The sequence below is a fragment of the Pleurodeles waltl genome, chromosome 6 (genome assembly GCF_031143425.1).
Source record: "Pleurodeles waltl isolate 20211129_DDA chromosome 6, aPleWal1.hap1.20221129, whole genome shotgun sequence".
Classification (NCBI taxonomy): Eukaryota; Metazoa; Chordata; class Amphibia; order Caudata; family Salamandridae; genus Pleurodeles; species Pleurodeles waltl.
In genome coordinates, this window is record NC_090445.1 from 415,486,565 (window position 1) to 415,513,815 (window position 27,251).

Here is a 27,251-nt window from a genome sequence, read left to right on the forward strand (position 1 = left end):
TCTGCCATCTAGTGTTAGGCTTGGGCATTTACAACTTGTTTTTGTTGGAAGACGTTTTAAGAGTCGCAAGATCTTGTGATTCATCCTCTTTGTGGTAAGAAGCATGGTAGTCATCGGCTCCATCTTCAGATTGTTTTTCTTTGCCATTGGGCTTCCATGTGATCATCGAACCTCGCCCTCTACATCCTTTCTCAAGGCCTTTTGAGACCCAGAGAACCACACTTCGTCATCGAGGATTTGTCTTGTAATGCGTGCAAAGCATCGGTGATGAGTTTCCAAAGACCTGACTCGTCGTCTACTCTGCTCCTTCCACCCAGAGCAGAGAATGTTCTGGGAGGGGTGTTGGAATGGGCCCTATTTCGAAGGTGCGCTCAGTGCAAAGCTAAATATCTGCACAACTATCCACTCTTGGGTCTGTAACTTGTGCCTCTGCCCTGAACACAACAACCAAGACAGAGTGGCGTGTCAGCAGTTCAGGTCCAAAAAGACTAAGATATCGGCATGACGACTCGCTCATACATGGGTGTGGAATTTAATAAAATATCTACTTGTCCATGAGACAGGTTGCTTCTTAAATCTACTTATCCTGTAAAAATATTTAACTGTACCTTTGGTGCCATGTAGTGCAGCTACAAGTTATGGCAGCAATTTCATTATGTAAGAGCTCTGATAATAGCCCGATTATGCCAGGGCTACTACTATAGTAGGGCTTGAATACTTGCAATTTCAATCCCTACTATTGCAATGTCCTAATTTTGCCAACTTTCGCAGATGTACAGACTGGGGCTGGGGGAAGCAATAAGCAATAGTTCCAGGGCTGGAATGTCTTTGAGTCTGCAAACCTACTAACTTGCATGTTTTAAGGATTTTCATCTGCTCGTCCTTAAGGGTTGGTTTAAAAAAAAAAAAACAAAAAAAAAAAGTGATTGGAGGGAAAATGAACTTGTAAAAGCTCAATAGATTTTCACATGAACAAATCTACACATGCATATTTGCTGATGCTAAAACACAGTTCACAAATATTTTCGAGGAGTACGATTTCCTGGTCTACTTATGTAAGTTCTTGTGAAAGCCACTTATTTAAAGACCTATACCATGGGTGCACTTTTGTGACTTTCTTTCAGAATCAGGTCCCTAATTAGATTTAGCATTAACAAAGACATTTTGTTTTTATTAAACTTCCATTTCTCTCTCTATCGTTGTCTTTACTGTGAGTGATCGCATTCTGCTCTTCCACAAGGAGCATATGGGCACACAAAGTAGTTTTGTTCAGTGCCAGGAACTACTGTGGCAATCAGTGATGTAACGAAACTGGAGGGGCCCCCCTGCAAAGAACATGGAGGACCAAACTCATTGCTGTGCTAAAGAGGGTGGGGGTGGTCCTGGAGGGGCCCCCACACCGTTTTTTTTCCTCCTTGCATTTTTTTCTGAACATTTTATTTTGAAAGCAAAGAATCATCACTCTTGCTTACAAACTTCTGCAAACATTGCACCTAATCAGAGAGCATTCTGGGCGTATTATTCTTAGCCTCATATTGTTAAACTTCTCAAACATGTGTACAAATGTGTGTGTGTGTGTATGTATATATATATATATATATATATATATATATATATATATATATATATATATATATATATATATATATATATATATTTTTTATATTTATACTGGAACAACTGTCAGTAGTGTTGTGTGACCTCAAAACGTTTATTTACATCATTCACCCTAATAATAAAGGCTTTTCTTTATTGAACCATAAAAACAAGTTTGAACAGCATTAACATATGGACACATGTATTAACTGTAGACAGTGCCCTTCTCTGTAAACTGGCAGCTAAAGGGTTTGTGCTGCCGGGAGTTGGCCTACTTGTCCCAAGTACAAAGAAAACATGAAAACGTGTTACCTTTGACCCCAAGCAATATGTCCTGGGCGTCAGGCTATAGGAATCCCACATCCCTGCTCATAGTATGGAGACCACTGCTGAGCTAGAGGTATTGGAGGGAGAGGAGATCATCAGTGCTGATTAGGAGGGAGAGCAGGGAGCCAATTTGACAGCACTACATTGCTTCCGCAGACTCAGACATCGACATTGGAAGTAGTGATGATAATTGGCAACCAACTATCTCCTTCCATAAGTGTCCAAACATCAATCCGAAGACAACCTTGAAGCTGAAGATGAAGACTGTGCCAAGGGCCATGAGTACTGTTGTCCCTCCAACCCCAACACACAAGGCACGCCTTCAAGACTTGTCAGAGCCATGCCCTAGAGCAGATTGGCCCAGTAGCCCAGTATACCACACAGGCCTTTGTGCGCAGCTGCCAACTGGTTCCGGTCAGCACAGCGATAAGACTTTGGAGCCGAGAAATGACGAGAAACCACTCAATCCGGATTGCGCTTCTAGCCACAAGTCCAAGCATAGCGCCGACGCATCATAATCACAGACCTCTAACTGGCATACCCCACCAGAATCGTTGGCATCGAAGTTCTCAGCATCAAGGCCTTCAGCATCGAAACCCTCTGCGTCAAGAGATGCTCAAAAAGTCCTCCTAAGGTCAGGGCATCACTGAAACCTAAGTTGGATGCAAAACATAATGCTATCGAGGAAGAAGCGGTTGAATCCTTAAAGTTGCATCATATCCTTGATAACTGTGAGACTTAGTGTACCTAAAAAGAGGAGGGTAGAATTTGAAAATCTTCTGTTTCTGCCATCGAAGAGACCTGTGGTCAACAAAGCCACCACCACCCCTACTACTATTGTCACACAGCTCACAAATGCTTTCACATATGTTGCAGTCCCCTACACATTCAACTACAGGGAGTGTAGATCCTTATCCCCAGAGGATGATTTGGTGAAGCCTTCAGATAATCCACAGAGCCCTGATAATCCTTGGGAAAACCATAACGTTGACCCACAGGATGATCCAGATTTAGAACCACTTTCCATCAAACCATCCCCACAAGATGATACAACAAATTACCATAGTATCTTCTCCAGCATCTCCCGGATGAGTATAGGAAGGAAGGGGGGAATCTTGTAAGTAAAGGTAAGCTCTTATCTTATGTGACCATTAGATGTGCACTTGATTCAGCTTACACTTCAGCAAGAGGTATCAACTCTGCACTTATTTTGCCAAGACATGCATAGTTGCGCATCTCTTGTTTTAAACCAGAAGTGCAACAACATCTGCTAAATATCCCTTTTGATGGGGAACATTTATCCGCCCGAGGCCGATGAAATGGTAAAAGAAAAATTAAAAGGACTAAGCAATGACTCCACTTATGTGCTCCCCTCTGACTACACAATACCTGTCGGGGACAGACTTCCAGGGTTGCAGACATATTGAGCAGAGATACTTCCGCTCAATGGGTACTTTCAATAGTACAGCATGGTTATTGTCTCAAAATCAACTCAACCCCACATAACATACCTCCATGCAGACACATCTTCAGCCCACAAAATGTATATCTCCTGAAGGAAGAGGACTACCGAGCCTGTTCAAAGCATTAGCAGGGCAAGGAGTATATTCCATCTACTTCCTAATTCCAAAATAAGATGGGACACTAAGGCCAATACTAGACAGCCTCACATGCCATACATCCTAACAGAACATTTTCATATGGTCATCCTACAGGATCTCATACCACTTTTACAGGAAGGCGAGCTCATGACAGCCTGATATTTTGCATCCTTGGCGTGGTTTCCACCTAACTTTTTGCCTTCAGACCTCCTGTTTTTGCTGACTTCGTTTTTGCTGGCCTTAGGAATCTAGTACTGGTTAGCAGGGAATAGTGCGAAGTGATTGTGTTCTCTACTTAAAACATGGTAATATTGGCTTATACCCAGTTAGCATATTTAATTTGCTCATACGCCCCTAGTAAAATGCACTGTATGTGCCCCGGGCCTGTAAATTAAGTGCTACTAGTGAGCCTGCAGCACTGATTGTGCCACCCACTTAAGTAGCCCTTCAAACTTGTCTCAGGCCTGCCATTGCAGAGTCTGTATGCAGTTTTAAAATGCCATTTTGACTTCGCAAAATAAACCTTTTGCCAGGCTGAATCCTTCCTTGCATATGTCACCCCTAAGGTAGGCCCTGACAGCCCAAAATCAGGGTATAGTGTCTTTAAAAAGTTGGACATGTACTTTTAAGTTTTACATATCCTCGTAGTGAAAATCTCTTAAATTTGTTTTTCACTACTGCAAGCCCTGTCTCTCCCATATTATAACATTGGAGTTACCCTATTACAGTTTATAAGTGTAATTTCCAAATGGCACGATATAACTGGTTCATGTTTGGGGCTCTCTGGAGTCCTAATTTAAAATCCTAATTTATGGTGAAGTTGGATTTAAAATTACAATTTTGAAAATGCACTGTTAAAAAGTTGGCAGCCTGTGTCTGGTCATATGAGTGTAGTAGGCAGTTGGGCTTTGTGTATTCCTCCTAGACAGTTGCACACAATGGGATTTTAGGTGTGACTGGATGGGCCATCGCTGGCAGAATGGGAGGGAGGAGCTGGGCTCAGCCTCATGCCTGAATAGGCTGTGTTCTGCCTCCACACAGAGGGATGCCTACCCCTTGTAGTGAGTCTGGGGCCAGGGCCAGGAAGGCAGGGCATCTGTGTACTTCAAAGGCATGCCTCTAGTAGCTTCTCCGCACTTCAAAGGTACAGCTGTGTATAAAAGGACCTCAGGCACCACCACTTCAGTACACTTCTGGACCTGTGGGTACTCTGCCAGGAAGGACTGCTGTGCTACTTCAAGGGCTGCCACTCTGTTAGACTACTACTCTGAAGGAGCTGCGACCTCGCCGCCTTCTTGCCTGGGGAAGAAGAACTGGACCTGCAACCTCCATCTTCAACCCAGGACCTCGGAGTGACGCAAAAGGTTAATCTACTGGCCTACTGATCTGAACCTTAGGGACCTAACAGGCTCCACCACGGATTTTCTGCCACCCAAGAGGCACCTCTCAGGTCCTGGGCCCTTCGTATGGCTCTCAAGCTGTTAAATTTGAGCTTGTATCAGAACCGCACCGCTCACACGGCAAATCATTGCGATCTGCCACAATTATGTCTCTTCACACAGCAAGCATCGATCGTCCGTTTGGACCCCAACATGAGTCTCAACCTACCTATCCACGACATCTGTCCTGCTCCTCGTTCCACATCGACAACCACCAGCAGTGCTCTCCTTGCTCCCAACTAACACTTTTCATGGGAACGATAATCTTAGCACAAACTTGAGAAGGTAAACCTTCAGAGGGACTAATCTGGGATTGTATCCGACCCGCGCTTCATCGCAGTCGGCTTGACCAGCTTTTAAATTTGGTGCGGTCCAGCGTGACCAGATATCCGCGGTTGACGCTCTGTGCTTTTAGGCACAGTTTTACAGTTTATTCTTTAAAAATTCAGAACTCTGGTTCTTCTAATTGGATTTTTTGCCATTTTGGTCTTGTTTTATTTATTAAATTAAGCTCTATTTTTCCAACCTGCTGTGGGATCTTTTTGTGTGTCGTTTTCAAAGTTTTACTGTTGGAAATGTTGCACATATAGTTTACTCATTGCCTGTATGTTAAGCCTGACTGCTCTGTGTTAAGTGACCAGGGGATGAGCACTGGTTAATGTGCCTTTCCCCTTACTAAGATTGTGGTTGCTGCTTGACCAGAGCATACACCCCCATCAACCAGTAACCCAATTTCTAACACAGCCTCAAAGATACATAGTTCCATATTCCCATCCATCCTGCTCACCGAAATACCTGAGGTTCATGGTAAGTGGCTGTCATTATCAATTCAAAATACTACACTTTGGAGTCGCAACAGCTCCAATGATACTCACAAAATGTCTTGCAGTAGTAGGGGGACTCGCCTACAGAGACAGGGTATTCATGTCTTCCCCCATCTAGAGAATTGGCTGATAAAGAGTTTGCAAGCATTCCTCATCACTTTTTGTGATTTTGACAATGTGCCTGACACCAACCCATTATGCTTTTGCCCACCATACAACCTCAGTTTGGACCCAGCCATATGCAAATCAGCCTGGACCATTCTCCTTATAGGAACAGTCCAAACCGAACTGGTGGGCCAGGTCCTCACCGAGCTGAAACACATGCAACCTAGGACCGGTTTCACCCTAATAGGGGCTTATCAGCCAGGTATAGCTTGGTTTCAGGAGCACAGTACAGTGAACGAGAGACCCATGTCTGCGCATACCCTTGCAACTTGGGGTGGGACATCAAACAAGCTACACCCGACTGAAGCGCCTCAATCAGGCCGAAACCAGTCTTGGGCTGCCTGTGTTACGGTTCAGAGAGGACCGGAGTTGGTCGTTCAGGCTAGACTATTCCTATGGGAGCAGACTTGAGACTGAGTGGCATATAGCTAGGTCTAATCTGAGGTGGCATGGTGAGCCACATTGCCGCCTGTCAATCAGGGCAGTAATGCGTCTCCTAGGCATAATGGCCTCTTGTATAGCCACTGTACCCCATGCAAGGCTACAAATGCGAATCATACAATAGTGCTAGGTGTCACAGTGATCACATGTGAACACTAGAACATTTTATTCAGCCAGCAATTCATCCTACTCTGCAATGGTGGAACAGCAACAACCTGCAATAGGGAAGGGTTTTCAAGGACCCATTCCCACAGGTGACCATTACCACAGACTCCTCATTCGAGTTGCCGGGCAAACATTTTGGACACAGTAGTCCATTTATGAGCTCCTAGCAATACAGCTGGCATTTCAAGTAATCATCTCTTACATTCACCACAAAGTAGTCCTCTTAAATGCAGGCAATATTAGAGCAATGTATTACATATAGAAACAAGGAGGCACCCACTGTCATCTGCTATTTCAGTTAGCCCAGAGCATATGGAAAAGGGCAATACAGCATCATAGTAATCACTTGCCAGAATATCTCCCAGGAGTAGGCAACGACTTTGTGGACCTCTTAAGCAGGACACAGCAATAAATTCACTAGTAGGAACTTGACTCGCAAGTTCTTCAGCAGTACTTCCAAGTTTGGGGAAGGCCAGACATAGATCTCTTTGCAACAGCAGAGAATGCAAAATGCCAACACTTCACCTCCAGTTTTCAGAACCCACAGTCACAGGTCAATGCACTATGGATGAATAGATCAGGGATATTTACATATGCTATTCCGCCTCTCCCACTGCTTCCGTATGTGGTGAGGAAGCTCAGACAAACCTTTCACCCTAATACTAGTAGCGGACACGACAACCATGCTACACCACCCAACTAGAATGACAGTAATCCTTCACAAGAAGCTCTCCCAACATGCAGAAGCTTCTCACACAAAATCACGGCATAATTAGACACCTGGATCCCAGATAATTAAATCTAGCTAACTTGCCTCTGATGTCCTAGAGTTTGGGCACCTAAACCTACCCTCAGAGTATATGGACATCCTTAAAGAAGTGAGGCGACCTACCACTAGGACTTGCAAGGCAGCTAACTGGAAAAGATTTGTTTACTATTGTACTGCACAGCACATTGATCCTATCAAACCTACAGTACAACTTCTACTAGGTTTCCTATTACACCTGCTAAGATCATGTCTAGCCTACACATCTATGCACCTTCACCTTACAGCCATTGCTGCATACCTACAAAATAGGGAACACCATTTACCAAACACTATTGTGTGAAAACCCATGCATGCCAACAGGCATGTGTGGAGCAAGCGGTACTCTGAACTTTCTTTAAAACATTCTTAAACACCCAGTGACTAGCCACAGCTAGAGGAGAACTGCTTAACAGTCTGTGCAGAGCATGTCTCTCTACAGCCACACTGCTGTCAATGGATTATGTTACTTACCCTGCAAGCTTTTATTAGTTGCATATAGTGCTGTAAATTCACAGGCCCTCACCCACCTACCAGGAAGTCATTGTTTGGTTCAGAAACTAGTTACATAATTCACATGTCCACTTTCCTTACATTCGCTCTGCATGATCATCACCATGGACTATTTCTAGCTCCACTATGCCTACACTTGATGTTTGGAAAACAATCTGATGATGGAATTGATGAGCATGCATTACCTTGAAGAGGAGTCGTCAGGATCTCTTGACTTAAAAGAAGTCTTTGAACAATAACAATTTGTAACCACCCGAGCCCAACACTAGATAGCAGGAGTATGCAGAGCATGTGAATCTACAGCACTACATCCAACAAACAGATGCTGACAGGGTAAGTAAGTATCTTAATCCTTTTTTGCCCTGGTGCACACAGTATCTTTGATGCTGTTCAACACGGCTAAAAACTTGAACAAAGCCAATAGGTCTCACAGCTGAGTCATATTGGGTTTGCCAATGTTTGTTGTATATTGCATTGAGGAGGCACTAGCTTATGCCATTTCCTGGTAGAAAAGGCATGATGCATTTAATCTTTGGATACATGCAGTCGGTGTTAAAATCCTGTGTTTTTTACAGATAATTATCCTTGGAGCTTACAGAGTTCTTTGACCCCCTTTTATCACTTAGCCATCTGCTTAAGAGTAAGAAAAACCTTGTATTAAAGGGGCCTTTTTTACCTGCCGATTGTGAACGTTTCGTGATCTCCACACTGTAATTACACTTTGTTCAATGTTACAGTGACTGCCACATAAAAAGACAATACAAAGTAACTGCTTTATTTAAAGCTGATGTGTTAACTTTGATTCTTGTCTTTTTTAAACTCTATGCTTTGGACAGTTTTATATTTTTAAGTTTCTTTTTTTATTTGAAATGAACTATATTTTTCTTGAAAATGGCATTGTAAATAGGATAAGCTTTTGTAGAGTGTAAGCACAGCAGCCCACCTATGCACAGCCCAGGGAAACACCACTGTAGCAATTTGTGCACTACAGGCAGTCCTTGCTAGATGCTCCCAAAACGTGTCCAGTGCCATATAATCTGGGTTTTATTAATTCTGGCAATGACCTACTCCATTCACTAATATCATGCACCATTGTTCTAGACCAGTGGTCTCCAAACTTTTTAATGCCGCCCTCTCCCTCCCCCCAGTTGAAAAATAAAAATAATTGCACCCCCCTCATAACTTTTCACATTTATTTATAAAGATGGCATTATTTAAATATGTCTAGACCTAATTGATCATTGCAGTTAAGTACAATTTCCTTTTTTTAAACGCAATAACATGCTTCTGCTTAAAACAAAGGCCTGTTATTTGTATAATGCTTCTTTTGGCCAGAGTCTGGTAATTAATCCACTGATAATCCTTTTGGGTTCTGGAATAGCATGCTACTCGCCGAAAAGCGCTCCACCGCCTCATCAGGGGTAGTAAGCACTATTTCAATGCACTTACAGTTCAATTACAACATGGCGCCAAGGCAATATGAATGACAATGCTTCCAAACCATCACCATTGTGATACAGGCACCAGCCTACACCTTTGACCCACTCAGTTAAACCCACACTCTTACTTGATTAACATTACCTTATAATTAATTATCTCCTTAGATTGTGACTTGTAGAAGGAGAGCACTTTACACCAGCACACCAATGGTCAGCCAACCACCCACCAAAGAGAGGAAACTGAAAAGTAATTCAGTTCACTCACCCATTCACCAAAGACAATACAAATGTCAGTTAAGATTGAATGCGATTTACCTTAACAGTCATCTACACAAACAAGTTGTACACAAAACATTAAACAGACTCTTTACTAACCTCACATAATCTAACCGACAGTCAGTTGATGATCTTCCCAGAACCGTTTGTTAGTGCACCCACTCAGAGAATGCACTACAATTCTATAGCATTGGTGTAGTTAGTGTGACACAAAAGGCAATAACATAACATAACATACATGAAAATAATTAAACAGGGCACACAGAGATACCGGTACCCAGGCAAGTAGACCTGCTGACAAAAATACACCACACTCACGGAGCAATAGACACATGGACAGGCAAGCACATACCACATACATGTTCACATAGACAAAAAATTTACAGTAGCAGAAAACAGACTGGCATGGATAGGCATGTGCATAGACAGACATTGGTGTTGATAAAGGAAAACTCTTAATGGCAGCTATACACACAGACCATCAAAAATAGATACACTTGCCTGCACACCAAGAGAGATGCTGATAACCTTACACTTATGTAAACATCTGCACTCAACGGCCTACATGAATGGTATGGTGTAGAGGTGAATGGTTGCCAGATAGATTACTAAATGATGCTTCATGTCAGGGGATTCATTGTCTTCACTGCAGAAAAAAATACATTTGAGGTGGAGTAATGAGCAAACATCCATGTGATCAGTCAGACACCTCCCCTTTTTCTCTGTGCAGGAACTGTCATAACATCCTAGTTCTGGTGGATACATCTTCTGCAGATTCTCACCTTCCGATTATCCTTCAGGCACCAGAATGTATCTGGAAGAGTTTTTCCACCACCGCTAAATGCCCAGCAGCGCAACGCCACACCAGTGTTTGATTCTTCCACCATGGGTGTGACCACATAATTTATATATGGCACTGACTAACAACCGGTGTCAGTTATGTTTCTTCTCATTTCTTATTGATACTGGACCAGAGCTCTTCTCACTGTTTTACTGACAAATTTCTCATCAAATTTGATGGCAACTAGGTTAAATACCGTATTTATCGGCGTATAACACGCACTTTTTCTCCCTGAAAATAGGGGGCAAATGATGTGTGCGTGTTATACGCCGATAAAATTTAATGGTTTTTTTTTCTGAAATTTCCTCTTAAAAAGAGGTGCGTGTTATACGCCGGTGCGTGTTATACGCCGATAAATACGGTATCACCTCTCAACTCTGTTGCACAATGATGTCCATAGCAGATCCACATGATATCTGTATGTTGATCTGTCAGCCTGTGACTGTGTCTCATTTAGACAACTGGCAGTCACCAGTGAGTTTAGAGCCAAATTAGCCATTTAATAGGCACACAAGACTACCAAAAAGTAGTCCTTGGCCCCCCTTCAGTTAAGACCTCTTGCAACATCTTGCTACATTTTGGTTCAGTGCCCAAGGCCAGTGTTCTTAGATGAACAAGACAAGCAAAGGCTCTGCTCTCAGCACATACTTGAGCTTAAGTATTCAGCAGGCTGAATCACCACACTTTGATGGCTAGAGCCAGTATTCAGATACTTTGAGGTAGGAGTTGTGCAGGAGAGAGAATCAAATATCAAATAATTTCTTAAGCGCACTACTCACCCGTTAGGGTCCGAAAGGCGCTGTGTGGGCGGGGGAGGGGGGGGTTTGCCGGTTACAACGCTCAACTACTGTTTCAGATCTTGCTAGATGTGAGAGTAGAATTAATGGAGGGGGGGGTGAATGGGAAGAGACTAGATAAAGATCATCAAAAGGAACGTTATCTTGTGTAGACATGTATAGAACGTGTTTTTTTTTTAGAGAGGCTCACGGAGCAGAGGAGAGCTGTGCTAAGTCTGTGCCATCCTGCTGTCCTAGCTGGCAGTGGAATCAGGGTAAATCTCCTTTCACCACATTGTTTTTTCACCCTGAAATGTAATTCACGACTAATGAAAGTCGAAGTTGTCTGGGAGGGCATTTTAGAATGTCTGGATGATGCCACCTTATGTAAACTAGGAAGAGCAAGGGTTTCTGGAATTAAAAATAAATGGAAAAAAATAAAGTAATATAGCACGGAGGTGAGGACAGAAGGAGGACATGAGATGGGCCGATCCACTTTTGTTCTGTCAAGGCAGCAACCTACCAAGCACTTGGTTTCACTGGCGCAGGCTGCCAGTCTGTCTAGGTTCTGAGCGATGATACAACTAGGGTTCACCCCGATTGCTGGTGGTCTGCCTTTTGGAGCCTAAATGGGGCTTGGGACATGAACTCTGCTCAAAACGTTCACTCCCATGGGCCTAGAAGGTATAGGTGCAATCTGTACCTAGTAAAGATTCTTTCATTTCTGCACAGGTTGCCAGCCTTGATTGCTATTCAAGTTTCTTTCTTTTGTCATAAGGTGTATTTGTTCGGCAGTAGACAGTATAATTGCATTAAATACAAGAAAGTAAATGATTACTACTCTTGTCGCAAAGTCCGTTTGCCCTTTTGTGTCCTTTTCCTCATGCAACATCATCTCTGCCTGGTGTATGTTGCCATATGGCTCACCAGTCCTTCTATGATTACTTCCACCTTTTTGGTGGACACATACTGAGCATCCTGCTAAAGCTAGGGCCAGACTGGTGCTGTGTAGCTACCTGTATGCTTTATTCCTTATTACATTTATACATATGTATTTCTTTCACATAACCTCACCCATAACACTGCCAGGTGCTACATCCCATAACATGATAACCACACTTATTTCGTCATCACACCCAGCATGAAAATGCTTCCTACTTAAGAGTCAAAACAGAAACACCCTTCGGCCACATTCCCTGCGTGGTGACGCTTGCTGTCCATGTGGGTAAGTGCTTCAGCACACCATACATGCGTAGTAAGGACTACAAATGAACCTTGACTGTTTTGACCCCCAACTTTCACTGAGTGCCAAGTTACTTGGATTCACTGTGGATACCAACCTCACCCTCAAGGAACACATTGGCAAAAAACAAACACACCCTGGTATCAGTTCTCTCTTCTCACGAAAGTCAGGTCATTTCTTCTAGAGAACTTCTTTAAAACTCCTGTTGGAGTCCTCATACTATGGCCTCTGGCTGGTGGTAATGCCTGCTCCATGGCCTCCTAGGCACCACAGTGGCACCACTTAGGGGCATTCTACACAGTGCAGGATGTCTCATCCAGGGCCAGAAGAAATATGATTATATCATCCCATCCTGATGGAACTCAGCTGGCTCTCCTTGCTGACCAGTACCATCTTAAAAACCCAGTTGCATCATTTACAAAGCTAAGACGATTTGCACCCCAAGTTATCTTGCAGACAAACTCACCATCCCTGGAGCCCTGCACCCCTGCAGCTACAAAACCATCAGGCTGCAGGCAAAAAACTATGAAAGAAAGGCCTTTTCCAACCATGCATCCAGGATCTAGAACAACATCCCTGTCTCCATTGGTACTGATTTAGGAACGGTTTGAGGACTCGCCTCTCCTTTTACTCTTTCACTTTAGGCTTGTCTTTGTTCATGTATGTTTACTCCGCCGCCCTTTAGGTAAGTTCATGCAATAGAAATACCACATACATACATACATACATACATACTGCAATATAATACAATAGAAACACTGAAAAACACACAGGAAGAATGGGTCTTCTTCCTCATGGACGTTCCCTCTCCCATTCTCCGATCCATCTCTGCCTCACCCTTGGAGCTATTCAGAGTCTGAAGATGGTGATGCTGGAGTTCACAACTCCATCCAACTCTCCCCAGGCTGAGGTCTTTTGCCATGCACTCTTGGGCATTTCATGACCTCTGGGCTACTCTACAAGAGCTCTCCGTTAGGCAATTCTTGCAACCTTGGCCCAGATGCCACCTGTCTCCATGCTTCCACAGCCTCCAGCCTTGATGATGCTTACTGCTCCCTACCAAATTGCTAGCTGTTGTGCCTTCAGCACTGCCAGTTGGGCCAGTGCCAACCTCTGACAGTGTCTACACCACTTCCTCTACCAAAGTTGGCAAACATCCGAGTGGTGAATTAAAGGATTCATATATGTTTTCATGACAAACAACTTTAAAAGCACTTAGCTAGTGCCCATATATTCGCCTGGATGTAGTAACTCTTTGGATCTGAATCTGATACTTTGGATATGCCCAGTAGAAATTATAGGCGTGGGGATGAAGACCACCCAAAGTCTGTAAACTTCCTCCTTCCTTATACTTCAGATACCTGTTTTCCTTGACCTACAAAATGCAAGTGACCTTGACATGTAGCCAGAAGGGGACACTTGTTATCTCTCAGTCCCACCTTCAAAATAACTTTATTTACCTCTGTGGTATGGAAAACAGCAGGAGCACCGTAATTGCCCTTGTTCACTGCTAAAAAGCTCTGCCTCTTGACAAAAAATCCTGAAGCCATCCTGTGTAACTCCAGAACCCTTATTGCCATTGGATGTAATGCTCTTGGCGCCAGTTCTTCCTGCCCGGGAGAAACCCTTCTTGGGACTTGCAGTCTACAGATGTATTGCCGTGGTTGCATTGTCTCACCCTAAAATTTGCATACACACCCATCACTGGAGAATTTGATGGTAAACGTTTAGTCCACCAAGTTAAATTCTAACAATTTCCCAACAGCTCCTCCGAATTGTGAGCCAAAAAGCTTGGCCCTTTGGGGCTGAAAAGCCTTTGCTTCAGGCAGCCTAGCTGTGTTCAATTCAAATACCACATATCTCCCTGACCACATGAAGAAACCCTTCTTTAACCTGGTCAGTTATGGTTTGAATGCCTCCAGACAAATCTTGAAGTGTAGCCACAGTGTGCTGTCTGGGCTTTGCTATCCCTGCGAAGCATTCACATTTCCAGTTTTGTTGCTTCTGGGACTTTTCTATGGGGCAACCCTCACAACTGTGGCAGCTGTCCTGGCTGGACCAAACTTCCCTGCATCTTTATAACTCCTTGTGGGGCAGCAGTGGGCCCAAGCTTGCAAACATGACCAGTAGTAGCTCCAGTCTCTCTCCATCTTATGCTGGATCTGCTGCCTCACACCTTCTTTAACCCGTCCCACCCTCCACCTCCAACATCCCCACTGTGGTAACCCACTTTTCATCCTATTGGAAGGTGATTCTGACAGATTGTGTAAAGTTACTACTTATCCGTAAAGGTTACGCCTTACTCCTCCTAACCTCCTCCTTTCAGGAAGTACGTCCGGGCACACCGCTTGATGTAAGCAGAGGTTCTTGTTTCCTGTTTAACAAAGGGCTGGTAGGGAAGGTATCCTTGGGAGGAAAGAAGCACAGGATTATACTTCATTTAATTCTTGGTCTTGGCCCCATTCTGGCTTATGGCTCCTAAATGTATTTTGTTGACAGGACAAGTCCAAAATGCTGCCTCTGAGCCAGGATCTGCTATCCCTCAATGCTGGATATTGGTTGGTATCCCTGGATCTCCAGGACACATTTTGCTGATCTCCCCAAACCACTGCTGTTTCCTCTAGTTTACTGTGCGGTCTCAACACTACCATTTGATTTGACCACCAGTTCCAGAGTATTCACCAAAGTGTTGGCAGTAGTGGTGGCAACATCGCTTAGGATCAGTAGTCCATGCATTTCTATACCAGGATAACTGGTCAGTTAAGGCAGGGGTCACTGCTCTATTCCCTGTACATCTTCAGCCCTCTGTGAACCTTCTGCACGACATGACCTTTTCCATTAATGCACTGTGTTCCATCTCCTCCCTAAGCAGAGGCTGACCTTCTTAGTTGCAGTGTTGGACACTACCTGTTTTGAAAGCTTTCTCTCCTACTTAGTGTTGAAGAACTTTGATTTGGGAAATTAATAAAATGTTCCTGAATTCGACTTTGATTCTCAATCTACAAGTCCTCCACCTGCTGGGCCTGATGGCCTTGTTCATTCTGCTCGATGACATATGAGAGCCCTTCAGTGGTGCTTGAAGCAAATGAGGCAAGTGTGTCTCCAGCATCAGGGACCAGCCTCTCAGCTTGGTGCAGATTTTCAACTGATCTCACATACCTCCATTGTTGGATGTGCCCCTCCATTGTCATGATGGGTTTATCCTCTGCGCTCTGCAGCTGCAGGCCACCATGATTACGGGTGCCTCCATGTTGGGTGTAATGACGGCACAAAGCCTTTACTTCATTTAAGAGCAACCTGCACATTGTTCTCCAGTTGGAAGCAGTTCATCTTGTTCTGAAGGCCTTTCTCACTTCCATCTCAGGGATCATCATTTCAGTGGTATGAACACAACAGCCGTCCATTACATAGTTTGGGCAGTAGGTGGGGTCTTTGACCTTATTTTGTGAGGCCCCATGGCTGTGGGGGTTGGTTAACTTTGGCCCATAGTGTGAGCAAAATGCATGCCCTTTCAAGCCACTTATTTGTTACTGTTTTTCTATCCAGTGAAGCTGGTACTTAGCACACGCCCTTCTTTCTTACAACGATCTGTCTGCCTTTCAATTGGACCAGTCCACCACCCTTCTGTCCTTTATTTCTTACTCCTCGTACCCACCAGGGAAGAGGTGAAGACACATAGACTGGACTGAAAGTGTGAAGTATCCTCCAACATTGACATCTCTAAACTTAAACAAGTGAGCAATCAATTCTTAGCAGGGTTTGTAGAAGCTGGCAAACTTTGTCACTAAACATACAATTTCAAGTTGGGTGCGTAAAGATCTGCTACACCTTGGCTAAGAAAAAACTTTTCCTTGTCTTACTAGGGGTGTTCTGGTGGATATTTGCCAGGCAGCCACTTGATCTTTTTCACATATTCTTGCAAAAAAATACTGCCTCATAGTGAAAGATACTTTGTCAAAGCTGTGTTGAATGACTTGCATGATAAAGTCAGTTGGCACTACTCGATAGCGCCTACTGGAGAGTATTGCTTTTGAACTAATTTGTAAGGTTAAGAATCTGCTGGAAGGAATATGCTACAGTAGAGTATTTGCCTCCAGTAACAGTATGTTTGATGGCATGTGTGGCTGTAGATACATATGCTTTGCATAAATCCGCCATCTAGTGTTGGGCTCAGAGTGTTGCAAGTTGTTTTTGTTTGAAGAATCTTTTCGAGTCATGAGATCGAGTGAGTCCTCTTCTTGGTGATACGGCGCGTGGGCATTGAGTCCTTTGTTAGATTTTCTCTCCGCTGTCTGGTTCGGATGTGTATTCCTCTCGCTCCTGTATTCCTCGGCTTGGTCTATTCAAACCTCTTCTTTTCAGTCTTTCTTTCAGCAACAGTATTGTATTTTGATTGCATTTTCACTTTCTAACGCACTTGACCTGCTTTTCTACATCTGGGGTCAGTTAGCCACCTTTTGGGACGCCATAGCCCGCCTTGGGCCTACTGCTCCGCGTGGTGTCGAGAAATGCAGAGCTGATGGAACGCACTCCATTTCGGATTTGCCCTCTATGCCATTTGAAATTCCCATACACCGATCAACACCTGCTGTGTAACCTGTGCTGGTCCCTGCCAATAGAGAAGAAATCAGCGACACCTGCTGGTCTTTTCGATCCATAAAGACCCTCCGGGGCCGAAGAGTGCGTTGATTGGAGATGGTGTCAAAATCACTGGACGACACTCCTGATATCTTCTGGGAAGAGCGTGCACAGGAGGAGAACACACACGAAGAGGCTTTCTCCATAGAAGATTCTGAAGTCAGCCTCTTACCTTGGCGCAACCTGAGAGTACATCAGCCCTGACCTCCCATCCAAAGAGTTAAAAAAAGACCCACAAACAGGTTGCCGTACAACCACTGCCTTTGGGCCATGGTCAGATCTGAAAATTACATTTGGATGCCCCACCTTTGGGCTCGTCAGCAAAAATAGCCAAGAATAAAATGTTAGGCATCAGTCTCTGGCTCAACAACTTCTCATTCAGCCTCTTGATCGAGTCGAAACTTCGACCCGAGTGCTTCGGCTCCGAGCAAGAAGCCACCTCCATCCTCTTGGGAGCTGACACCTTCCAGTCAACACAAGACCTCTGCTCCGAAACCTTCAGAACCGAACATCCTGCCTTCCAGAGACTTGAGTCATTCTTCGGAAGTAGCTTTTGCAGTGGAGCCAATACTTGAACTAATGAACGCTTGTCAGCTCCAGCTCCATATTCAAAAGGGAACAGGAGTAATTATTGCTTCTCCTCATGTCCCAATTAAGAGGACACTTACTTTCCAAGAGACTTTGGATACTGCTCCTCCACCTACAAAGGTCTCCAGAGATATCAGGACAAGGCTCCAGTTCACCCTTAGCCTTCTCCACCACACTCTCCTGTGCTTCCTCTTACTCCTCCACAATCTCCTCCACCTACTACTGAGCCACAGTTTTCTTCACAGCTGGGGGATATTCCACAAGACACAGACCTATGGGATTCATATGATCCAGATCTCATACTTCCAAATGACCCTGATCTGTACCCTGCACGCCCTTCACCTCTGACGATGCAACTTCATATCAGCAGGTCATCGCACGGGCAGCTGCATATCACAACGTACAAATGCACACTGACCCTATTGAAGAGGATTTTCTCTTCGACACACTGACTACCACAAATAAAGAAAGTCCGTTTTTGCCTAAGTTACCAGGTATGCTTAGACTTGCCACAGACATTTTTAAAGAACCTGTTAGGTCAAGAATTGTCACCTCAAAGGTAGATAAAAAAACATAAGGCAGCTCCTACAGACGCTATTATTAGATCACAAACACCTCCTGACTCTATAGAAGTTAGCACAGCACGGAAACATGCTAACCGCCAATCAATCGGTGATGCCCCTTCCCCTGATAACGAGCAAAAAACTAGATTCAGCAGGGAAAAGAGTGGCTGCACAATCTGCCAAATACTGGCGTATCGCCATTTCACAGGTGCTTTTGGGACATTACGATAGGGCCTACTGGGAAGAGATGGAGGATCTCCTCCAGTACCTCCCAGAGGGGCATTGAAAAAAGGGTCAGCAAATGGTTTAAGAAGGCCAAACTATTTCAAACAACTCTTAGGTGTGCCACTGATGCAGCTGATACAGCAGCACGTGGTATTAATACCAGTATTATTATTAGAAGGCATGCTTTGCTTAGATGTTCAGGCTTCAAGCCAGAAATTCAGCAGGCAGTTCTCAACATGCCTTTTGACAGGGATCACGTGTTTGGTCAAGAGTTTGACATCACCATAGAAAAGCTCAAGAAGGATTCTGGAACAGCAAAGGCTATAGGGGCCCTACTCACCACACCACAAAGGGGTCATTTTTGTCGCCCACAATTCAGGGGAGGATTCAAATCATCATCTACTGAGCCTTCCACCGCCCAAACCAAGCAAGGTACCCATTACTATAATGGGGGATCATTCAAAGGTGCAAATAATAAAGGTAGAGGAAAGGCGTCCACATCTAGAGGGTCTGCCTCTAGCATGCCAGTGACTACTTACACCTTTCACCAGCTCACACCTCTCCAGTAAGGGATAGACTAAATACATTTTATCAACAGTGGTCCAATATCACCACAGATCAGTGGGTTCTATCAATTATCCAACATTTTTACTGCCTGAAACTCATCTCCACTCCACCAAATATTCCCCTCGCACTCACAAACTTTCACACACCTATCTTGCTCTTTAAAAAAAAAAAGAAAGAAAGGTACAATCCCTTCTTCTCAAAGGGGCTATAGAGCCAGTTCCCATCTCACAGCAAGGGTTAGGAGTATATTCCCTATACTTTCTTATACCAAAGAAAGATGGGTCACTAAGACAGATTCTAGATCTCAGGACTCTCAGTTTATACATTCTCTCAGAGCATTTCCATATGGTTACTCTCCAAGATATAATTCCTCTATCACAGCAAGTCGACTTCCTGACCGCTTTAGATCTGAAGGACACTTACTTTCACATTCCCATTCATTCAGCACACCGCAAATACCTCAGATTTGTCTTTGAGGGGAAACATTATCAATTCAAGGTTTTACCATTCGGGGTCACAACCGCTCCCAGGGTCTTCATAAAATGTCTAGCCATAGTTGAGCATTCCTCGGAAGACAACACATCCATGTCTTCCCCTACTTGGACCACTGACTCATCAAATCCAGTACCATTCGGCAATGTCAGCGTCACTCTCGGCACACAGTAGATCTTCTCCACACCTTGGGATTCACACTCAACTTTCTCAAATCCCACCTCCAACCTTTACAGATACAGCCCTATCTGGGGGCATTTCTCAATGCTCAGTCAGAGTTGGCATATCCAAGCCCAGCTCGAATTCAAACTTTTCTCTCCCAACTACAAGAAAACCACACTTAAACAGTGAGAACAATGATGCAGTTACTAGGGATTTTGGTGTCCTACATGGCAATCCGTTCCTCATGCCAGACTACACATGCGTCCCTTGCAGCAGTGTCTATCTCGTCAGTGGTCTCAGTCATTGGGTCATCTCCAAGATCTAGTGTTGTTGAGCCGCCAGACTCACCGCTCTATCTAATGGTGGATTCACACCAACCTTTCCAAGGGGCAGCCCTTTCAAGACCCTTTGCTTCAAGTCACTCTAACTACCAGACAGGTTTGGGAGCTCACCTTAACAACCTCATAATACAAGGTATGTGGGATCCCATTAAACAAACTTCTCACATCAACTACTTGGAGTTAAAGGCCATCTTTCTAGCACTCAAAGCCTTTCTACTACACTATCCCACAAAGAGGTTCTAGTCTGCACAGACAAAATAACAGCCATGTATTATCTACAAAAACAGGGCGGACATGTTCTTCTCAATTGTCCCTTTTTGCTCCGACAATTTGGAAATGGGTAATTCACCACCACATTCACTTACCAGCAGAATATCTTCCAGGAATGGACTATCAGTTTGCAGACCTCCTCATCAGGATGCAGCAACAAGTCCACGAATGGTAACTTCACCCACCAGTACTTCACCAATACTTTCAAAGAAGGGAAACAACACAAATAGACCTCTTTGCCACCGCAGTAAATTCAAAATGCCCAAACTTTGCGTCCAAATTCCCACACCCTCAGTCTAAGGGCAATGCTCTATGGATGAATTGGTCAGGGATATTTTTCTTAGGCTTTTCCGCCTCTCCCACTCAGTCCCTCTCTAGTTTGCAAAACATCACTCACCATGATCCTTGTAGCATCCACATGGGTCGTCAACCTTAATTCACAACACTGTTGGATCTGTCTGTAGTTCTTAGTGAAAAACTCCTTAACAGGCCAGACCCTCTAACTCAAAAGCAAGGTCAAATCAGACATCCAGACACCAAAACACCTTGCAATATGGCTCCTGAAGTCATAGAGTTTGGTTATTTGAATCTTCCCTCCGAATGTATGGAAATTCTTAGAGAGGCACGTAAACCTACAACTAGACAGGGTTATGCTACAAAATGGAGAAAAAAAATTCTGCTACTGTCAGCCTAAACACATTAACACACTCAGAGCCTCAGTTCAATACATTATCTCCTACATTTACAAAAGGCAAACCTGGCACACTCATCAGACATCATTTAGGGGGCTATAGCTGCTTACCTCTAAAATAGACAAAATATCTCTTTATTCAGGATTTCAGTTATCAAAGCCTTCATGGAAGGCCTCAAAAGAGTCATTCTTCCCAGGGTTCCCCCCAATCGCATCATGGAACCTAAATGTTGTACTTATTAGACTCATGGGTCCACCTTTTGAGCATATGAAATCCTGTTCTGTACAACTTCTTCCACGGAAAGAAGCCTTTTTAGTGGCTATCCCTTCTCTAAGAAGTGAAATACCGGCTCTAACTTTAGAAGAACCATTCTTCCAGATACACACAGATAGGGTAGTGTAAGGAAATGGCTCCCTGTTGCAGTTACCCCCCACTTTTTGCCTGATACTGATGCTGACTTGACTGAGAAGTGTGCTGGGGCCCTGCTAACCAGGCCCCAGCACCAGTGTTCTTTCACCTAAAATGTACTATTGTTTCCACAATTGGCACACCCCTGGCACACAGATAAGTCCCTTGTAAAAGGTACCAGTGGTACCAAGGGCCCTGTGACCAGGGAATGTCCCTAAGGGCTGCAGCATATGTTGTGCCACCCTCAGGGACCCCTCACCTAACACATGCACACTGCCATTGCAGATTGTTTGTGTTGGTGGGGAGAAAAAGGCAAAGTCGACATGGCATCCCCCTCAGGATGCCATGCACACAAAATGCTGCCTGTGGCATAGGTAAGTCACCCCTCTAGCAGGCCTTACAGCCCTAAGGCAGGGTGCACTATACCACAGGTGAGGGCATAGCTGCATGAGCAATATGCCCCTACAGTGTCTGTCTATTCTTAGACACTGTAAGTACAGTGTGGCCATATTCAGTATAGGGTCTGAAAGTTTGTCAAAAACGAACTCCACAGCTCCATAGTGGCTACACTGAATACTGGGAAGTTTGGTATCAAACTTCTCAGAATAATAAACCCACACTTATGCCAGTGTTGGATTTATTAACAAATGCACACAGAGGGCATCTTAGAGATGCCCCCTGTATTTTACCCAATTGTTCAGTGCAGGACTGACTGGTCTGTGCCAGCCTGCTGCTGAGAGACGAGTTTCTGACCCCATGTGGTGAGGGCCTTTGTGCTCTCTGAGGACAGAAACAAAAGCCTGCTCTGGGTGGGGGTGCTTCACACCTCCCCCCCCTGCAGGAACTGTAACACCTAGCAGTGAGCCTCAAAGGCTCAGGCTTCGTGTTACAATGCCCCAGGGCACTCCAGCTAGTGGAGATGCCCGCCCCCTGCACACAGCCCCCACTTTTGGCGGCAAGTCCAGGGGAGATAATGAGAAAAACAAGGAGGAGTCACACTCCAGTCAGGACAGCCCCTAAGGTGTCCTGAGCTGAGGTGACCCCTGCATTTAGAAATCCTCCATCTTGATTTTGGAGGATTCCCCCAATAGGAATAGGGACGTGCCCCACCCTCCCCTCAGGGAGGAGGCACAAAGAGGGTGTAGCCACCCTCAAGGACAGTAGCCATTGGCTACTGCCCTCCCAGACCTAAACACACCCCTAAATTCACTATTTAGGGGCTCCCCAGAACCTAGGAAACTAGATTCCTGCAACCTGAAGACGAAGGAGGACTGCTGGCCTGAAGCCCTGCAGAGAAGACGGAGACACCAACTGCTTTGGCCCCAGCCCTACCGGCCTGTCTCCCCACTTCGAGAAAAACAGCGACGCGTCCCCCAGGGTCCAGCGACCTCTGAAGCCTCAGAGGACTACCCTGCATCTAAAAGGACCAAGAACTCCCGAGGACAGCGGCCTGTTCCACAAAGACTGCAACTTTGCAACAAAGAAGCAACTTTTAAAGACCACACGTTTCCCGCGGGAAGCGTGAGACTTTCCACTCTGCACCCGACGCCCCCGGCTCGACCTGCGGAGAACCAACACTACTAGGAGAACTCCCCGGCTTGCGACCCTGTGAGTAGCCAGAGTTGACCCCCCTGACCCGCCCCAGCGACACCTGCAGAGGGAATCCAGAGGCTCCCCCTGACCGCGACTGCCTGCTTCAAAGAACCCGACGGCTGGGAAACACACTGCACCCGCAGCCCCCAGAACCTGAAGGATCCGACCTCCAGTGCAGGAGCGACCCCCAGGGGGCCCTCTCACTTGCCCAGGTGGTGGCTACCCCGAGGAGCCCCCCCTTGCCTGCCTGCATCGCTGAAGAGACCCCTGGGTCTCCCATTGAAACCTATTGCAAACCCAACGCCTGGTTGCACTCTGCACCCGGCCGCCCCTGTGCCGCTGAGGGTGTACTTTTTGTGCTGACTTGTGTCCCCCCCGGTGCCCTACAAAACCCCCTGGTCTGCCCTCCAAAGTCTCAGGTACTTACCTGCTGGCAGACTGGAACCGGGGCACCCCCTTCTCCATTGAAGCCTATGCGTTTTGGGCACCACTTTGACCTCTGCACCTGACCGGCCCTGAGCTGCTGGTGTGGTAACTTTGGGGTTGCCCTGAACCCCCAACGGTGGGCTACCTGGGACCCAACTTTGAACCCTGTAAGTGCTTTACTTACCTGAAAAACTAACACTTACCTCCCCAGGAACTGTTGAATTTTGCACTGTCCAATTTGAAAATAGCTTATTGCCATTTTTGCCAAAACTGTACATGCTATTGTGTTGATTCAAAGTTCCTAAGATACCTGAGTGAAATACCTTTCATTTGAAGTATTGTTTGTAAATCTTGAACCTGTGGTTCTTAAAATAAACTAAGAAAATATATTTTTCAATATAAAAACCTATTGGCCTGGAATTGTCTTTTGAGTGTGTGTTCCTCATTTATTGCCTGTGTGTGTACAACAAATGCTTAACACTACCCTCTGATAAGCCTACTGCTCGCCCACACTACTACAAAATAGAGCATTAGAATTATCTCTTTTTGCCACTGTCTTACCTCTAAGGGGAACCCTTAGACTCTGTGCACACTATTTCTTACTTTGAAATAGTATATACAGAGCCAACTTCCTGTAAACCACACCCCTCTTGGGCAATCCGAGGCTATTTATCTTCCTGGAAACCAGAGGAATCAAGGGTATAGGAGGAAACACGCAAAATAGCCAGTCGCTCCAGCTCAACTGAAATGCGACAACCCTCGACAGTGCTCCCCCCCTCCAGTGCTCCCTGCATCAGATATAATGGTATTCATAATATTTATATTGCCTAAAGTATAATGCATTGGTATAATGGTATTCAGAATATTTATATTGCCTAAAGTATAATGCATTGGTGTTGATAAAATCAGGTGCTTCTTGTCCACTTGGGCTCAATGTCTTCGCTTGCACAATAATTTCAAATGATTGGTAATAGGAACTGACATATGTTTATTATACCATCTCAATGATTGCTGGCTTTTTTGTGAAACTTATATACAGTGATATGAGCCAAGAATGATCTTGTAATCAGTATAATATACTGCTATAGCTCGTAGTTGCAACATTGCTATTTTGTATGTTCAAGCCTTTTGTTTGTGGTGTATGTGGATGCACTAATGAAAATAGAAACACAAAATGGCGCTTCTCCATCAGTGAGCAGGGCTACTGAGGTAGACGAAATGCGTTTGATGGTGGCAGCAGTAAACTAATAAAAGTATCTGATACTTATAGTTGCAGATTCCTTACCTTATAATTTTCCTCCAGGCGTCAGACTGGATCCGAAGATTTTTTTTTTTCCAATACTCTTGCACATTGATGGGTGGCATGGGTCGACTCGGAGTGTCGTTAGCATCATATTTGCCGTGATGACGTCGGGAGTAGTACATAGACGCCGCCTCAGATTGTGACGTCAGTTCTTTTCTTTCTGCTCCACTTGCTGATCCTGAGAGAGCTACCCTGCTTTCTCTTTTTGAGCGAATTCAAGCCTTTTGTTGAGTTTGGTGAGTTTTTTGGTGCGTCGAGGATGTCCCCGAAGACCGGTTTCAAACCGTGCGAGGACTGTCACTGTATGAGGTCGAATTCAAAAACAGAGATACCAGGGCACTCCAAATAATAGTCCACAGTGAATAGAAGTCCAAAATCTTTAATTCCTTATGTTGAAAACATGGAAAACATATGTAAGCAGAAACAGCCAACACGTGTTTCGTCCAACAGGACTTTTTCAAGGCTGAAACAATGGAAAATAGTATTGCTTTATATACATCAATACATCACAAAAGTGTTAAATAGCACACAGAACAAAAAACGAGTAGAAACATTCAAGAAAAAAATCAAAAAAACTTAAAGTTGAGATACTCTCATGCAGTCTACATGAGACTGATGTATTGATGTATATAAAGCAATACTATTTTCCATTGTTTCAGCCTTGAAAAAGTCCTGTTGGATGAAACACGTGTTGGCTGTTTCTGCATACATATGTTTTCCATGTTTTCAACATAAGGAATTAAAGATTTTGGACTTCTATTCACTGTGGACTATTATTTGGAGTGCCCTGGTATCTCTGTTTTTGAATTTGACTTTTCAGCACAGCTCAAAGGAAGTTTTTCCTTCTTTTTGATCTATGCAATCAATACCCTTGGTGGTTGGGTATTTTTACCAGGTTGGAACCCTGCCAAGGACTCGCTGCATCCATTATTGGACATTGTTCTTTTGTTTCAGATGTGTGAACTTTAAGCATCAACCACCAATATATTAATTTCTATCACCGCATGAGGTCGGTGACTGAGCCGCATCTGCTGTGCTTGTGGTGCCTGTAGTGCGACCACGACCCGAAGTCGTGCTCAGAGTGCTGGGCCATGCACCCAAAGGCCTTGAGGGAGTGGTCCCTCATGCTCATGGTGGCCCAGCGCTTGACTCCATGTAGGTGGCGGTGTTGCTCGAGGAGGAAGGTCTTGAGACAATTCTTCTTCCTCAAAGTCTTTGGGCCAAGGTAAAAAGAAGTCAAAGAGATCCCGTCACCCTTCGACTTCACCCTGTAACTCGGCTGATGCGACACAGGAGGAGCGTCAACACTTGAGGCCTCAGACTTCGAAGCTTCCTTCTGGGTCCTCTCCGTGCTTCCCCAAGTTTCCGGGAGCCGGAGCGACCCCTAACCGGCGCCTTTGGGCCCAAAGGGTTTGGTCGGGGGGCCTTTGGGTTCCATGCCGGTGGCTTCAGCTCCGACCACCGAGGTCCCCTCTGGATCCACCTCTGGTGCACACCGGTGCCAGTTGCATCATTGAGACCTTCCCTAGCGCCCGTTTGATTGCCGACGCTCCTGACGTCGGTGCCCTCCATCGACTTTGACCCAATCCTCATCCCTGGTGACTCGGAGTCAGAATGGCGTCGGCCAGCGCCATCTGTCTTCAATGGGGCCTATTCACCCGGGTCGGATTCTGACCCTTTTTCTTATGGGTACCAATTTGGGGAAGGATTGTAAGGGTCCCTGGACTCTTATGAATACCAGGATGACCGTAATTTGGACTGGGCACACGAGTTGGGCGAGACCAGTGGCCTGGACACTTTTCCAGACGCTGGCATGCTGTCTTCTCCTACCGTGGCTGCGGCGGAGGGAGCCACTTATTCTAAGGTGGTGGGTAGGGCGGCTGAGGTCCTCGGTCTTGAGCTGCCTATTGTTCAGGTCAGTTCAGGTCTCCTGATGGAGGTGCTTCAGCCAGGGGCTTCCACGTCTGAGCCCTTTATGCCATTCAATAAAGCCCTCACCGATATCCTATTGGGTACTTGGTCCTGACTCAACACAGGGGCTCGTGTGAACAGGACTATGGCACGCGGCCATCGGCCCAGCCTGAACGACCCTAAATTCCTATCCCAACACCCCACGCCTGAGAACCTTGTCATCCAGACATCCTCTTCCTCAGATGCATTCCCTTCTGCACCCCCGGATAGGGAATCAAAAAGGCTGGAACAATTTGGGAAGAAAATGTTTTCTCCCTCCAGTCTCCCGCTGCGGTCTGTGAACACTGCATCCCTTTTGGACCGCTATACCCACTCTCTGTGGGATACGATCACGCAGGTTCTGCCGCAGATACCAGAGGAGGCCCGTGCTATCGTCTCCCAAGCTGTCACCAATGGTAGAGATGCAGCAAAGTTCACGATCAGATGTGGGCTGGACACAACTGACTCTCTAAGTAGATCAGTTGCGACGACAGTGGCCTTGAGCGCCACGCCTGGTTGCGTACATCTGGTTTTTCGGGGATGCCCAGCAGACTCTTATGGACATGCCCTTTGATGGCTCCT

The 27,251-nt window shown here is 45.2% G+C and overlaps 1 protein-coding gene across 2 annotated transcripts in view; it reads left to right on the plus strand.

The window, feature by feature from the left end:
• The window catches only part of SORT1 (sortilin 1), a 484,851-nt gene that overhangs the window by 319,732 nt on the left and 137,868 nt on the right, over window positions 1-27,251 (plus strand). The window lies entirely within an intron of this gene.